General features: G+C 41.8%; 1 long non-coding RNA gene across 3 annotated transcripts; it reads left to right on the top strand.

Annotated features, from left to right (window-relative positions):
• Window positions 1–11,471: 11,471 nt before the first annotated feature.
• On the top strand, window positions 11,472–15,148 carry LOC127323791 (uncharacterized). 3 transcript variants are annotated; one of them, XR_007865950.2, is made up of 6 exons: window positions 11,472–11,802; window positions 11,892–11,988; window positions 12,154–12,230; window positions 13,115–13,188; window positions 13,358–13,469; window positions 15,082–15,148. It is a non-coding gene; the product is annotated as an uncharacterized lncRNA (long non-coding RNA). The 3 variants fall into 3 exon arrangements; XR_007865953.2 differs by having other exon boundaries at window positions 11,892–12,071; XR_007865951.2 differs by having other exon boundaries at window positions 11,473–11,802; window positions 11,892–11,925.
• Window positions 15,149–16,052: the final 904 nt, after the last annotated feature.

Raw genomic sequence — 16,052 nt, 5'->3', positions numbered from 1 at the left:
GGAAAGCTACAAGTCAAAATACAGACGTGGAGGAAAAAAGGAAAGAGACTTACGTCATTTAATGAAGAAGTCGTGAAACCACCACTTAGTTGGGTGGGTCCTTCGACTGGTTCAACCCTTGATCTTTTTGGTGAAGGGGCTCGGGGGCTTGCAGCTGGAGCAGTAAGTTCGACACCTCTTTGAGGTGTCGAAGTTTCATCTCCATCTGGTTGCTCTTCCGAAACCACCAAAGTGCGAGACGTGCTCGTTCGAGCAGTCACATCAATGGCGGGATTATCTCCCTCTTCATCACTGCAACAAGCAAGTTATAGCATAAAGAGACAATATAGTAAAAAACTCGAGAGCAGATAGTAAAAGGAAACTTACGAGCTGACAAGAGCAGCGTCATAAGGATTTAAAGTTGTCCCCTCTTCAGTAGGAGCAACTTCCTCGGCAGCTTTGGAGGTACCAGTGTCGACGGCTTCAGACCTTTTCCTTTTGTTCCTTGGGGAAACAGCAGGAGGAAGGGATTGCGTCGACTCGCTGGCATCAAATTCAACTTCTTTTTCAGAGGAAGCCGCAGATTTGTGAGAACCTGCGACTTCACTTTCAGGGAGAGAAGAACCCTGGTTGTCTTCAGCGACAACAGCTTGCTCTTCGACTTCTCCATCCTCAGGAAGAGGAGGAAGGGAAGCCAAAGTAGGATGGTTCTGCAGGAAAATAGCGACAAAAGAAAAATTATAGAGATATCAATAAAATGTGATGCAGGAAAAGCTCGGGACAAGACAAAAATTCGAGAAGACAAAATACCTGAGGGAGAGGATTGGCGGCACTGTATGGTTCCACGCGGAAAGAGGAGGGAATAGGATCCTTCTTGCTGAGCGAGGAAATTCTTCGAATAAGCTTCTCCAAGTCCTTCACAGAAAGATCCTTGGAGAGCCTATTGGCGTCATTTGCACCAGCATACGTCCAAAGAGGATTTTTGCGAGCCTGAAGAGGCTGCACCCTAATCCTAAGGAAGTAGGCGGTGATTTGGACACCAGACAGCTCCTTGCCTCGAGTATTTTGAAGTTGGTGAATACGGGACATAAGGGTTTATGTCGACGTTTTCTCTTCTTCGGAATCTTCAGCATCCCAGGAGCGGCGGCGCAGAATTTTGGCACTTCCATCAAAAGGGACTATGTTGTGCTCAACAGAATTGGCACTTTCTTCGTGTATGTAGAGCCACCTTTTGCGCCACCCTTGGACAGAATCAGGGAATTTGACGTCGAAGTAATCAACGTCAGTTCGGACATAGATAACAACGCCGCCTATGTTATAGGTGGCGCTGTGGGAGCCATTGCGGCGGAGGCAGAAAATGCGCTTCCACATAGCCCAGTTAGGAGGGACTCCAAGGAAGCACTCGCAAAGAGTGATAAAAATGGCGACATGGAGGATGGAATTAGGGGTCAGCTGGTGCAGCTGAATCCCATAAACAAAAAGAAGGCCGCAGAGGAAATCGTGAATTGGGGCAGAGAGGCCGCGGATGAGGTGATCAACGAAACTAACCCGGTACTCCATTGGAGGGGTTGGGTAGCTTTCTTCGCTGGGAAAGCGGATGGCGTCCTCCTTCTTCATCAGGCCTAGCCTCTTCAGCATGTTGACGTCTTGGTTGGAGATTTTAGATCTCTCCCACTCAAAACCTTCAGCGGCCATCTTGGACTCTGGAGTACTGTGGCGAGTGAGTCGCGCGCGTGGTGGCATCAACGACACTGGAGAAGCGAAGTTCGTGCGTGCGAAAGATCAAAGAGGATTGGGCGCAGTGGAAGCTTTTGCAAAGAGGAGCAGAGGTGCGGCGCAAGCGAAGGTGCGAACGGAGGTTGAAGAAAGGTTTATATAGGAATTGGGCGAAGCAATGCACCGTTGGATGAAGAAATCGTGCGGTGAAGAAAGATCTTGCAGATGAAGGGTAAAAAAGTATTTCTACTGGGATGGAACGGAACAGGCGTTACAGTACGTGCGCCAGGAAAAGCGGAGGACGTGTGTCCCCCACTTGCACGACGTGTCAACGTGGTGGAGACAATGGACCCACAAGGCAGAAAAATTGCGACTATTAACGGCAATGAAGTAACTTCGACCAAGGGAGAAAATTTCGACAAGAAACAAAAAAGACGATTGGCGACAGAAGAAGTTATTGAATACTTCGGGAGCCTTTGATCAAATACAAGTTTTTGCCCAAATGCTCGGGGGCTACTTAAAAAAAAGGAAGTCTCGAGTGTGAAAATATAGAAATTGAGGGAGCCTATGATCAAACGCAAGCATTTGATCATAGCCTCGGGGGCTACTCCCATCGGGAGCGCTTTTCGCGCACCCGAGAAATAAAAAGAAGAAAATATCGAGAAAGAATGACAATATAGCGACATGGTGCACTACAATGTTGAGCCTACAACCAAGCACAAGTCCTTGGCTGTAGCCTCGGGGGCTACTCCCATCGGGAACGCTGTTCGCGTGCCCGATGAAAAATATCAAAGAGAAAAAAGAAGTAGAGAAAGAAGGAAAGTAAAAAAAGAAGGAGCATATTTCGAGTTATGAAGATAACTCTACATATACTCCCATCGGGAGAGCAATATACGTCAAAAATTGACTCGATGAAATGTGGTATTCCAACAGCCGAATAAGCACTCGACAATATATTCTCAGAACGCCAAAAAGTTGCAAATAAATTCTGAATGCCGCAAAACACTGCGAAGGTAAGACCCCAGATCCGTTCTGTGCGGCGTGGCACCATCTATGACTACGGTTTGCTACTTTTATCCGTATCAACAGATACGAAGAAAAATCCTAACGGACGCGTTAGGTACCCGATAAATTTGACTGGGACTCGACAGAATGGTAAGACCTTAAGCGGCACCTATCGAAGTTTACACCAGTATCCCGAGATCATGTCCAGGGACGTGATCTTGAAGTAGGTTTTTGCGGATTGCCACTAGAGCAGTTAACTAGTACCTGATCCGTCAGATGAACTAGCCCCAACTACCATTATCCCTGTACAATATAGAAATTCGTGAGAAGAAATACAGAAAAGTTAAAGTTTTCAAGTGAAAATAAACCGTGGAGATTTTCCCTGACTCTACGATTCAAGCAAAATCTCGGGGGCTACTGACATAGGCATCCTCAATGGGCCTGCCGAAGATAGTACCCGGGGTTTACTGAAGGCCCACTACCCGAAGAATAAGAAGACTCGGAAGCCCGAAGATATTATTAAGGAAAGCTAGAGTTGTAATAGGAAGTGTTGTATATATAATCTTGCGGGATGAGTTAGAAACCTCCCCGGACTCTGTAACTTGTACAATACGAATCCCTCGCCTCCGCCTCATATATAAGGGGGAGTCGAGGGACGAGAGAGATCATCGAATCATTGTTGAGCAAACCCTAGCTTTATTTCGTCGAGCACTTTTCGGCTGAAACCTTCGAGATCTACTTGCCCTCTACATCCAACGAAACCCTAGTCTACTACTTGTAGGCATTGACAAGTTAATACCTTATCACTTTCCAAGTCCCAGTTTTTATCTTACAAGGCTTTTACTTTGATTATCAAGGTTTACTTTTATAGTTAACTTGAGTCTAGATAAGGAGTAGTACAAGAACATCAAAGTTAGCCTAGAGAGCTACAAGCTAGTTAGCACCCCTCATGACTAGTTGCTAGTGCTAAAACTAAAATTGACTACTCTAGATGGGAACTTGTGAAATTCTTGACTTTGAAAACCTTGGAATGATGAGTCATTCTATTGAAAGATTTTGAAGGTGAAGGTGACTTGAATGACATGGTGATTTTGATAAAAACTGATGATTGGGTTTGGATGCGATACCATTCCAATTTTTGAGTACCCCCACAATACCTGATTATGGGTAAGGCTTTAGCTGGAAATTTATGTGTCTTAGTATGGATTCCCTCTGAACAAGCGTCATAGGGGTTATGCCCAGGCTGCCTCCGTTAAAAGTGAAATGAGGTGAATGTCCTACCCAAGCCCAGTGCAGTTCCCAGGATAGCAGATTGCTATCACTAAGAGGCCAAGCTCATGGGGAGAGGTGCCTATACTAGGGTATGTAAGTGAAAGGTTAATGGTTGATGATCCGCATACTGAGTATGATGATTTAGAGCTATCCCTAACGGATGTAATAAAATGTTGTGGCACAAGTGTGCAACCTCTGCAGAGTGTAAACCTATTCGAATAGCCGCGTCCGCGGTCATGGACAGTTGGAAAGGCCATACTGTTCCGTCATCAGAACTTTTCCAAAAAGGTGACATGTGATGGGTGATGACCCACAAGTATAGGGGGTGTATCGTAGTACTTTCGATAAATAAGAGTGTCGAACCCAACGAGGAGCAGAAGGTGTTGACAAGCAGTTTCGATGAAGGATTCACTGTAAATGCTCACAGACAAGTATTCAGGGGGTTTTGATATAGCAGATAAATAAAATACAAGTAAGTAAAATACGAGAGTAATAATTGCAGCGAGTGGCCCAATCCTTTTTAGCACAAAGGACAAGCCGGTTTGTTTACTTATGATGACCAAACGTTCTTGAGGACACACGGGAATTTAGTCTAATGCTTTCGCTTCATATAGTTGATTAATCTTCATTGTTTTGATAAGTGTTGTGTGGGTGAACCTATGCTAATGCACCGCCCTTCGTAGGACTAATACATACTTGTGATTAAACCCCTTGCAAGCATCCGCAAATACAAGAAAGTAATTAAGATAAATCTAACCATGGCCTTAAACTCCGAGATCCTGCTATCCCTCCTGCATCGATATACCAACGGGGGTTCAGGTTGCTGTCACTCCGGCAACCCCACAATTAGCAAACGAATACAAGATGCATTCCCCTAGGCCCATAAAGGTGAAGTATCATGTAGTCGACGTTCACATGACACCACTAGAAGAATAACACCACAACTTAAATATCAAACCATTAAATATTACTCAACATAGTTCACTACTAACATTTAGACTTCACCCATGTCCTCAAGAACTAAACGAACTACTCACAAGACATCATATGGAACATGATCAGAGGTGATATGATGATGGATAACAATCTGAACATAAACCTTAATTCAACGGTTTCACTCAATAGCATCAATAACAAGGAGTAATCAATACCGGGAGAGTTTCCCATATGAAATAATCAAGATTCAACCCTAGATGTTACAGCGGAGACGAGGTGCAGCGGTGGAGATGAAGGTGACGGTGGTGGAGATGATGGTGATGATGCTCCCAATGAAGTCCAGCTCGATGACGGTGACGATGGCGATGATTTCCCCCTCCGGGAGGGAATTTCCCCGGCGGATTTCAGCCTGCCGGAGAGCTCTTTTCTCTCTGGTGTTTTCCGCCATGCAGAGGTGGCTGTGTCTATTCGCGATGCCTCCTAGCACCTTAGGTTTTCGGGTAGATGAAGTACGCGAAGGAGAGATGGCCGAGGGGGGCTATGGGCCCCCTCCCCACAAGGCGGCGCGGCCAGGGTGGAGCTCGCGCCGGCCTATGGGGGGCCCATGGCGGCCCTCCTCGGCCTCCCCTTTTGGCTGGCTCCGTCTTCTGCGAAAATAAGATCTTCGGTATATTTTCTGTCAATTGTTGATCTTCAGAAATACTGTATCCTGACGGTGCTTTTTCCAGCAGAATCCTGACTCCGGTGAGTGATTCTCCAATAATCATGAAACATGCAAAATAGGTGAAATAACATAAGTATCATCTCTAAATATGAAATATATCAATGAATAACAGTAAATTATGATACAAAATAGTGATGCAAAATGGACGTATCAACTCCCCCCAAGCTTAGACCTCGCTTGTCCCCAAGCGAAGCTGAACTCGGTAAACAAGACCACATGTTTATGAAGTGAAGAGTCGATAAATGAAATACGGACAAGAAGCATCACATTAATTCACACAAGACATTCTAGTGAACAAATTTCTCATATAATTCAACTTGAGACAAGTAGAGGGAAATCACAAATGAAGGTGCATATGAAATCATAATTGGTGATGGCAAACTTCGTTCTTGGTCAAAGAACAATTAACAGATTGTACTTATCTTTCGGGTAAAGCCTTTATATTAGAGCTTATATGGCAAAACTTACATGCTCAATCATAATAATCTCCTCATAATCATTGATAACCTTCAAATTCATATTCATTCGGATAAAACTTGTACTAAACAAGGAAGAATAAAAGGCATGATTAAGTAGATCACAATAAATGGTTAGATCACAACAACTCAATTGCTTGCTTAAGATAGAGGGAAATAGGTTTACTGACTCAACATAAAAGTAAAAGATATGCCCTTCGCAGAGGGAAGCAGAGATTGAATCATGTGCTAGAGCTTTTTAAGTTTGAAATCATATAGAGAGCATAAAAGTAAAGTTTTGAGAGGTGTTTGTTGTTGTCAACGAATGGTAGTGGGTACTCTAACCCCCTTGCCAAACAGACTTTCAAAGAGCGGCTCCCATGAAGGACGTTATCTCTACCAGTAAGGTAGATCATCCCTTTTCTCTTTTGTTTACACATGTAATTTAGTTTATTTAGGGATGACACTCCTCCCAACCTTTGCTTTCACAAGCCATGGCTAACCGAATCCTCGGGTGCCTTCCAACATTTCACATACCATGGAGGAGTGTCTATTGCAAAATTAAGTTGCTTACTGATGAATCAGGGCAAAACATGTGAAGAGAATTATTAGTGAAGGTTGATTAATTGGAGATGGGAACCCCGTTGTCAGCTCTTTTTGCAAAATTATTGGATAAGCGGATGTAACCACTAGTCCATTGGTGAAAGTTCTGCTCAACAAGATTGAAAGATACAACACCACATACTTCCTCATGAGCTATAAAACATTGACACAAATAAGGGGCAATAATTTTTGAATTGTTTAAAGGTAGCACATGAAGTATTTACTTGGAATGGCAGGGAAATACCACATAGTAGGCAGTTATGGTGGATACTGATGGCATAGGTTTGGTTTAAGGTTTTGGATGCACGAGAAGTATTTCCTCTCAGTACAGGTCTTTGGCTAGCAAGGTTGGTTAGCAAGCATAAGAGTTGAGGGAAACAAACAAATATACATGTGATAGAAACAATCATGCATCTTTCTTGTAAGCACAATTAATTTTAACTTCAGAATACTAAGCTCATTAGCTAACAAGAAAGAAAGATAATGAAATAACATATCTACATGTATTTCCTCTTTCTACTTAAATCTCAAAGTGTTGTTGATATTGACCAATGCTAAGTTTGCCAAAACCAAATAGATTTGCTCAATGCTCCCAAAGTGATACCAATACTAACAACAAGATCAATCATATAACAGAAACTGCAAACTAAAATAAGGTGTGCAACATGTAAATGATAAAACTTCTCATTAATATTCCATAACGATAACTCACACCAAGGGATACATAGATAACCAACTAAAAGAGAGATACTTCCACACTGCAACCATCTTATATGATAACTTCCCTACTCATGATATGACACTACTTAATAGTAAAAAGGTAAAAGATAGTGATGATGTGATACCGCGGCACTCCCCCCAAGCTTGGAACAAACCAAGGGGGTGCCAATACCAATGATGAATTACTCCTTCGGTGGTGGTGGTGGTGAATTCTTCCCATCATCAGACTTCCAAGGAAGAGGATCTCCATCAACAAACAACATCTTGGTCTCAGGAATCCTGAAACTAGCAGCATAGCTTATGTGTTTAAACCTGTTTTCATACTCACAGTTTTGATTCTGAACATCATAGAGTTGAGCTTGGAGTTTGTTGGTGGTGTCGTGAAGCGAGAGGATATCGTCCCACAACTTTGCAGTCTCCTTCTTGTGTCCATCAATAAGTTCAGACACAATTTTGTGGAAGATGTCCACTTCACGCTCAGCCATCTTCTTGTAGTTGAAGACCTCTTGTTCTAGTTTCTCCATCGTGTCCTCCAAGCTTCCTTCTCCTTTAGGACCCCGGACATCTTCAATCTGCAACTCTCCATCTACGAGCAGCAATTCCTTGGGGTGCATCTTCAGCTCGTTCATGTACGGGTTGACGACGTCCTCAAAGAAGCTGTCCTTCGGAGTTCCCGACGAAGACATGGTGACTCTAGATCCGAAAACAGTATCTGGCAGAAAACACGACAAGAAAACGATATACGGACCTCCAGGGGTCCGGGGGAATTATATAACAAAAAATTTCACGACAGAAGGAAAGTACCAGGTCGAACCGGAGTGGGAGATGGACTCCGAGGGGCTGTCCTCATAGGGCGGCGCGGCCAGGGTGGGGCCCGCGCCGGCCTTTGGGGGCACGCCCTCGTGCGTCTCCTCCACTCGGTTTCGATCTCGTAATTTTTCATATTTTCCAAAAATAGCAAAAACATTGTTCGGAAAGTTAAACATGGACTTTTTATTACCAGAAATGTTTCCTATTCGAAATCGAACTCTGCGGAACTATCAATTTGCTATTTAATGAAAGCTTCCGGAGTCACCACTCGAATAACATCAACATCTTCATTATAAGAATCTCCAGAAATATAATGCTTTAGTCTTTGTCCATTCACCACTTGTGTGGCATCACCGTTCAGAGAACTAATTTTAATTGCTCCTGAACGATACACCTCCACAATGACATATGGTCCTTCCCATTTTGAGAGTAATTTCCCTGCAAAAAATCTGAGACGAGACCGATACAATAGGACTTTATCTCCAACATTAAATTCTCTTTTGATAATTCTTCTATCGTGCCATTTCTTAACTTTCTCCTTAAAAAGTTTATCATTTTCATAAGCTTCATTTCTCCATTCATCTAGAGAACTCAATTGTAGCAATCTTTTCTTACAGGCGAGTTTAGGATCTTTATTAAGTTCTCTTACGCCCAATAAGCTTTGTGTTCTAGTTCTAGAGGTAAATGACAAGCTTTTCCATAAACCATTTTATAAGGAGACATACCCATAGGATTTTTATAAGTAGTTCTACAAGCCCATAGTGCTTCCTTCAACATACTAGCCCAATTTTTTCTAGATTTATTAACAGCCTTTTGCAAAATAGATTTAATTTCTCTATTTGATAATTCTACTTGCCCACTAGTTTGAGGATGATAAGCGGAAGCAATCCTATTATTAATACCATATTTAGCAAGAGTTTTTCTAAAACCACCATGAATAAAATGAGAACCTTCATCAGTCATAAGATATCTAGGAACTCCAAATCTAGGGAAAATAATATCTAAAAGCATTCTTAAAGAGGTCTCACCATCAGCACTTTTTGTGGGTATGGCTTCCACCCATTTAGTAACATAATCAACAGCGACAAGTATATGAGTGTTACCTTCTGAAGAAGGGAAAGGACCCATGAAATCAAATCCCCAACAATCAAATGGCTCAATAACAAGAGTATAATTCATGGGCATTTCATTGCGTCTGGAGATATTACCAACCCTTTGACATTCATCACAAGATAAAATAAACTTTCTTGCATCTTTAAAGAGAGTTGGCCAATAAAAACCTGACTGTAGAACCTTTTGCGCGGTCCTATCTCCGACGTGATGTCATCTGTAACACCCCAACTTTTGCAACCTTGATTAGTTGTCCTTATTGCAAAAATTAGGGGGAACAAAAACTTTTTCTAAAGACTAATTAGATGAATTGCCTTGATCTGTCTGTTAATATGAATTGCTTTGATCTGTTGGTAGATGTATTGTCTTGTTTTGCTTGTTGAGTTTTGTCTTGAGCTACTTCAAAGAACAACACCTCTAGTGGTAAAACAAACAACTCACCTAATAAAACACATGTGTGTCCTAGGAAAAGTTGTTTTCCCTTTTTCTACATCAAACTCTTCTCCTCATGGCAACATGAGTGTGCCATCTTGATTTTTCTCTTGGTGGTACAAGATAGCTCAATCATCCTTAATTCAAGACTTGGGATCATCTACCCCTAGCTACATCCCTCTCTTATACCCACTCATCCTTGATGGTTTTGAGGCCATGTCGACCATCTGTGTTGACAGGCTTAAAATGTCCAGACTTTGGCAATTGATCTCTAAGCACCCACCACTGTTATTGTTGACTTCAATGCATGGATCTCATCTATGCAACACCCTCTTCAACCTCCACACCTTGCATGTCTCAGTCTATCCTTGCAATTCCTATACTCAACTTGATCTCATACCATATCCAATGTTTCAACTCTAGATCACCTGCTTCACTTTTACCTCTTGTTTTTATTCAAGTTTAATCTTCACAAAATCAAGAGTGGAAATGATGGGTACATTTTGTAGCCACCATCTACCCTTGAGAACACTTCTCCCTAAGATAAGTTTTCTTTCTCAAAAACCCTATTGTTTTTCCTTCTCTAGTTTCGATCACAAAACTACTTCTAGTTTTATTAACTCTTTTCAAGATAATTCTTCAAAGAAAACAAAGAACTGAAATGGGTTTTGTTTTTCATCCCATTTTCTAGCAAGTACTGATTTCAGAAACATTATTTTATATTTTGCCTTCTTTTTAACAAAAGGCTTGTTTATGGTACCTATATCATTTCTTGTTTGCTTTAAATTTGAGAAAACTCTACTTCACTTGAGAAAGTAAGTAGAACATTTTGAACACCTATGTTCCAACTAGTTCTCTCAACATTTTCAAGTTCCATTCCACTTGAGTTCATTCCCAATTGTCCCTAGACAACTGAGGTGTTTCAAATACTTTTCAAATAAGTTCTATTTCAAATGACAACTCTTGCACATCTTGTGTATCTCTCTGATCTACCACATTGTATTCCCTCATCCTCCAATTCTTGATCAAATGGATGATCATTTGATACTTTCAAACCACTCCCAATTGACCTGTTATTTGAAGCACAACTTATATTTCTTCATACCCATCTCAATCCTTTATTATTTTCCATCATCACCTTGACATCATGAATTGATGATTTATGTCACCATATTCATCCTTGTGAGTATATGGTTACTTCACTCACCATCTCTCCTAGTCTTGCTCTACCATTTTCTAAATCACCATCACCACCATCATCTCTTGGACACATCTTTTATCAGGTCGAATGCCACCACCATCTACTTTAGCACCCTTGTGCATTAGTATCACTATGCCTAAAATTCTATATCTTTTTAGGCCACCATTTTAGTAATTTGTGAGGCACTCAACCTTGGGTGTCATGAATGTGTAGAAATGCTCTCTTGTTGATCACATGTGCATGGCCAAAAATATGTGGCCGGCCATGCCATGGCACACATGCATCATGCCTCTCCATTTCCCTCTCTCTCACATAATTATTCCACCTTGCGAAGCCTCTCACGTTTTGTCCCTTCCCCATGCCACTAATAATTTCAGCTTTAGTCAAATTCTTCCCCCACAAGCCAGCCTCCCAACTAACACAATCAATGAAGAGGCTACCTCCCAACCAACCCAATCAATGAGGAGGCAGCCCACCCCCTCTCCCTCTATATAAAGGGGCTTGGCAGCCCACCCCTCCTCACTTGCTCTCACTTTTCCACTCCCCACTCTTTCCTCCACTCCCACACACTCTCCTCCTATCTCTCCCCACGAAATTGCTGCTCCTCCTAGCTTCATGGCCGGCCATGGCCATGAAAAGCTCTCCATGATGAAGCTCTCCCCCTCCCTCAAGCTCCTCCTCTCCATGAGAGCATCCCTCTCCTTTTTCTCCCCAACCCTAGATGGTTTTCTCTCCTCTTCTTCTTCCTCCCTTGCTAAGTTTGGATCTTGATGCAGGTGCATGTTGGTCCAAGCATGGAGAAGCTTCACCTATCCTCAGATCTGAAGTTCTTGACCAAAGTTCGTCCAAAACCTTGCAGTAATTTCTTTCATCTTGCTGTTTCAGATTCTGGTACGAACTTGTAAAATCCGCCAAATCTTGTGTACAGATCCAAATCGAGTGATTCAAAGTTCCACAGATAGGTATTGAAAAGATCTACAACTTGGCGTTGGTCTCATCCTCAAATTCGTTACGGATTTTGCGTGGTGAATAAAGTTCTACAAACATGCAGAATCACTGTTTGTTAGATTTCTTCCGTTTTACAAAACCTTTTTGAGCAAACTCAACTGTGGGTGAAAGCCCTCTCCAGTACCTTCATTTTGGAGTTGGTTTCACTTCGAATGACCTCATGAAATTGAAATGGTTCACAGATCAAGATCTGGTCAGATCTGACTTTGTCGAATTAAACCAGGAGGCTGGAGACGAATTTTTGAATGAAACCAATTGGGTAAGAACCACCTATTCAATACCTTTCAGATTCAGCTGACCTCATATTTTTATGATTTGTGTATGATTTTTGATGAATTAAACTTGTTATGTGTGTTCTGCAGACATGGCTGTTAGCTTTTAAATCATCAAAAATCCATTTTTGAACCTAATTGTGTGATTCCAATTCTGTAGGATTACTGAATGTTTTCTTAATCATCTCAAACAAGATTCAAACCTTTGTCTATTCTGCAACTCCATAGTTAAAGCAAATGGTGAAAGCGTGCAGTAAACTTGTAAATCCATTTGTGAGAGTTTCAGGAACAATTTGAACCCAAATCCAATTTTGTATGCTTCTCTGTTTAATTACCCTTCAAATGCATGTGGTCTCATATTTTTAGGATTTTTCTACGATTTATGGCTTACAGATCTTGTTTTCTGTACAGTCAGATTCAAAGAAATTCCTAAAATTGTAGGTTTAATATTTTTGGGTGTTTCCAATTGGGTTAGTCTTGTATTAGTACTGGCTATCTAGGAAAAATATTATTAGTCTCTGATCATATATATTTGTTACTGTTAGTAATGTATATGTGTGACATGCATTGTTGAAGCAAAACTTTTTGGTTTATTCAAAACCCTTGACCAACTCTTTTTAGTAGAGATGGGAAACCTTTGTTTTATGCTTGCAAAACAAAACCTCTGCAACTCAACTTTAGCCCTATTGTTTTTCTTAAGTTTTAAAATGATGTGGGATATGGTTTGCTTCCTATTTTGGATGTAGGATTATGTGAACAACTTAATTTAGGAAAACTGTTTTCTACATTTCCAAAAATGTTTGAAAATGTTTTGTGAATGTATTTGATGCCCAACTAATGCACTTGTCCTCTTTATGATGTTATCTACCAGGGGATACTTAGTTGTGCCATGGTGATACCGAGAGAGGCAATTGCTAAGTTATGATACTCTCATACCTTTACTAGGTAAATAAAATGGGTTCTCTTTTAGTTGCTTTGTAGTATCTATAAGTTCTTTGTATGTTAGCCCGTAGTAAGGTGGTTAGCTATTGCTTGTTGATTGTTGAATGTTGCATGCTTGTTATGATTGGTGCAATGTGATTGATTGTGTTCCTTTTATATTTTCCGACGATAGATGCGAACGATTCCGGAGAAGAAGAAGAAGTGGTTCGGACAAGGATTTTATTTATATTGACGGGATTCTTATATTGATGAAGTTGAAGAAGTCCAGGGACAAATAAGCCAAGGCAAGCCATCTTTTGATCTCTGATATGATGTCTCTTTGGATGTCATCTTGTGCAATCAATAGCATCTTGGTTCTATGTGTGATGATCTCCATATTGTTGTCATCTATGCTTGGATGCAAGCATGGTACCTCTAGTAGTTTTATATTGTCAAGGTCTTGGTAATTGGTTGGGTGTATGGTATCATGGCCATTGCTATTCAACTTGCTTTCTATATTTAGCTTGAATGAGTTCCACCTCGGGACAAGATTCATACTACACCCCCTTCTAGTGTAGATGTATCAATACCATGTTTTTGGTGTATTCTCAAATTGTGATGAGTATGCCTGTTTTCCCTTAATGGTGTTGGTGTTGGTCAATTCTCATCCCTATCTATCTATTGATTGGGTTAGATAGCACCACAAATCTGAAAGTATATTTCCTCTTGTGTTGTCATAATACATGCTTAGCTCAAGCAAGTATGATCCACTCCAATACCTCTTTTTCATACCCTCAATGGCGTGATGACCCTCATCTCGGCCATAGTGTTGTATTAGTTCAACTCATGAAACTTTAGATTGGGAACCCCTCAAGGTTTACCTTGTTGTAAATGTTTATGAAAACCTTGGGTGAGGCAATCTTACCCAAGCGTATGGTTTATGAAAGGAAAGGATCTTGACAAAGATGGTTGGAAAGAGGAAGGTGTGTGTGAAAAACGACACATGGTTCTTTGTATTCGCCCGGAACAACTAAACAGCGCAACCATAGCTACTCCAACGTGGGCACGGGGCTTAACTTGACGTTTGTTCTTCTTAGCATGAGGCACCGCACAACTATACAAGGGTACGGTTACCCCCGAGTCCGGGTTGTCATGGTTGGGACAATAGTATAACGGGAGGCCTTCGGGGCTGACCCGTCCGGAAGATACTATGGGTCTCCTGGCTTGGCGGTGGAGCCACGCTCTAGAGGAGGTGAGCTGCCACGGTGCCGGGGAGGTACATACTCCATAGGGTAGGACCTCGTGTTAAGTCGAATGGGCGAAAGGTTATGTCCGGGTATCCGTCGTGGCATATGTCGTTATGCGGGGATGATGCCCACACGATAGGTATCCGGATAGTTGTGGTGAAAGTGTGCAAACTCTGCAGAGTCAAAACTATTCGAATAGCCACGTCCGCGGTCATGGACGGTTGGGATGGCCGTTACAGAGTTGTGTCGAGTTTTGGTTTTGAAAATGATTTCCAAAGGAAATGTGTGTTGGAAGTACCGGAAGGGTATGGGAAAGATGGTGTGCCGACCATGTGGAGATGGTCGAGGAAAATGAAACAAAAGAGGGTGACCCTTCCTAGTGTTTCATGTAGAGGAACTCTGCTTTAACAAAGATATAGAGATGTCATAGGACTTTCTTAGTGTCCCCTTCAACTGTGATGTGGGATGCTATACCCTCAAGAGAAACTGATTCTCTTTCACATGCTATACCCACAAGAGAAACTGATTCTCTTTCACATGCTATATCCACCAGAGAAACTATTCTTCCTCTCTTGTCTTCTTTAGTTAGAATTGTTATCACCTTCTTGATGGTTTGCGAGTACAATTCAAATGTACTCACGGCTTTGTCCCTGGCTATTTACTTGGCCAGACCTGGAGGACTTCGACAGATGAAGAAGGAGTTGACGACGTCTATGCGAGCTAGGAACGTCTTCCCGCCGATTACTGTAGGGTTAAGGCAGATGACTTGGGCTCTACGCTGCTGAAGTGATTCTGCTACTCTGATGATTAGATTAGGCCCTTCGAGGCTATCTTGTAAAGATGGGTCATGTGACTTTATTGTAATTTTGTTATTCCGTTTTGTAAAGGATGATGTAATTTGATATCAATTCGGTTATGTGTTCACGGCACACTGATCATGGGAACGTGATGGGTCATGTGACTTTATTGTAATTTTCTTATTCCGTTTTGTAAAGGATGATGTAATTTGATATCAATTCGGTTATGTGTTCACGGCACACTGATCATGGGAACGTGAACTGTATACATAACAGGGTATTTCGGACAGCTAGTCCGGGGTCCCCACAGAGCTGGTATCAGAGCTATCCTGACTGTAGGAGACCTTAGTTAGCATGGACGTTAGCTAGGAAACAAGTACTTGGGGAAAAACTATTTACGAAATAAATTATTTCTTTAGTCGGAAGCATAGCTTCTACTCCTCTTATTTATTCAAAGCTTCTAAATTCTTATCTCTCCGCTTTATAAAAAGGTTTGAAAATTCTTGCTCTACTGTCTCAACCACTTCAAACCTACATGTTGGACGATGTCCCCAACTCAGATCGGAGACTCGACGTCGAAGATGGATCAACCTTTTATGAAGTCTCACGTATTCCCAACGACAACTATTGAAGATCGGACGCCGACTTACTCCTGCACAAAAAGGGATAATAAGATCATGCCTTTGGTTGTCACCAAAGTCTGTCAAGGAGCTGACCTTCTTCCTCCGTGGACTTGCACTTTTGGCAGTCGTCAGGGATCAAGTCCTCAGTCTCTTGACTAGTAATTTTTAGGCCAGCCACGAGAAGATATTGACTTCGGGAGCACCTCAACAGCTACCTCTTC

The sequence above is a fragment of the Lolium perenne genome, chromosome 7 (genome assembly GCF_019359855.2).
Source record: "Lolium perenne isolate Kyuss_39 chromosome 7, Kyuss_2.0, whole genome shotgun sequence".
In the NCBI taxonomy this organism is placed as follows: domain Eukaryota; kingdom Viridiplantae; phylum Streptophyta; class Magnoliopsida; order Poales; family Poaceae; genus Lolium; species Lolium perenne.
The sequence above is the reverse complement of the archived record's forward strand: the minus strand, read 5'-3'. Positions and strand labels throughout refer to the sequence as shown.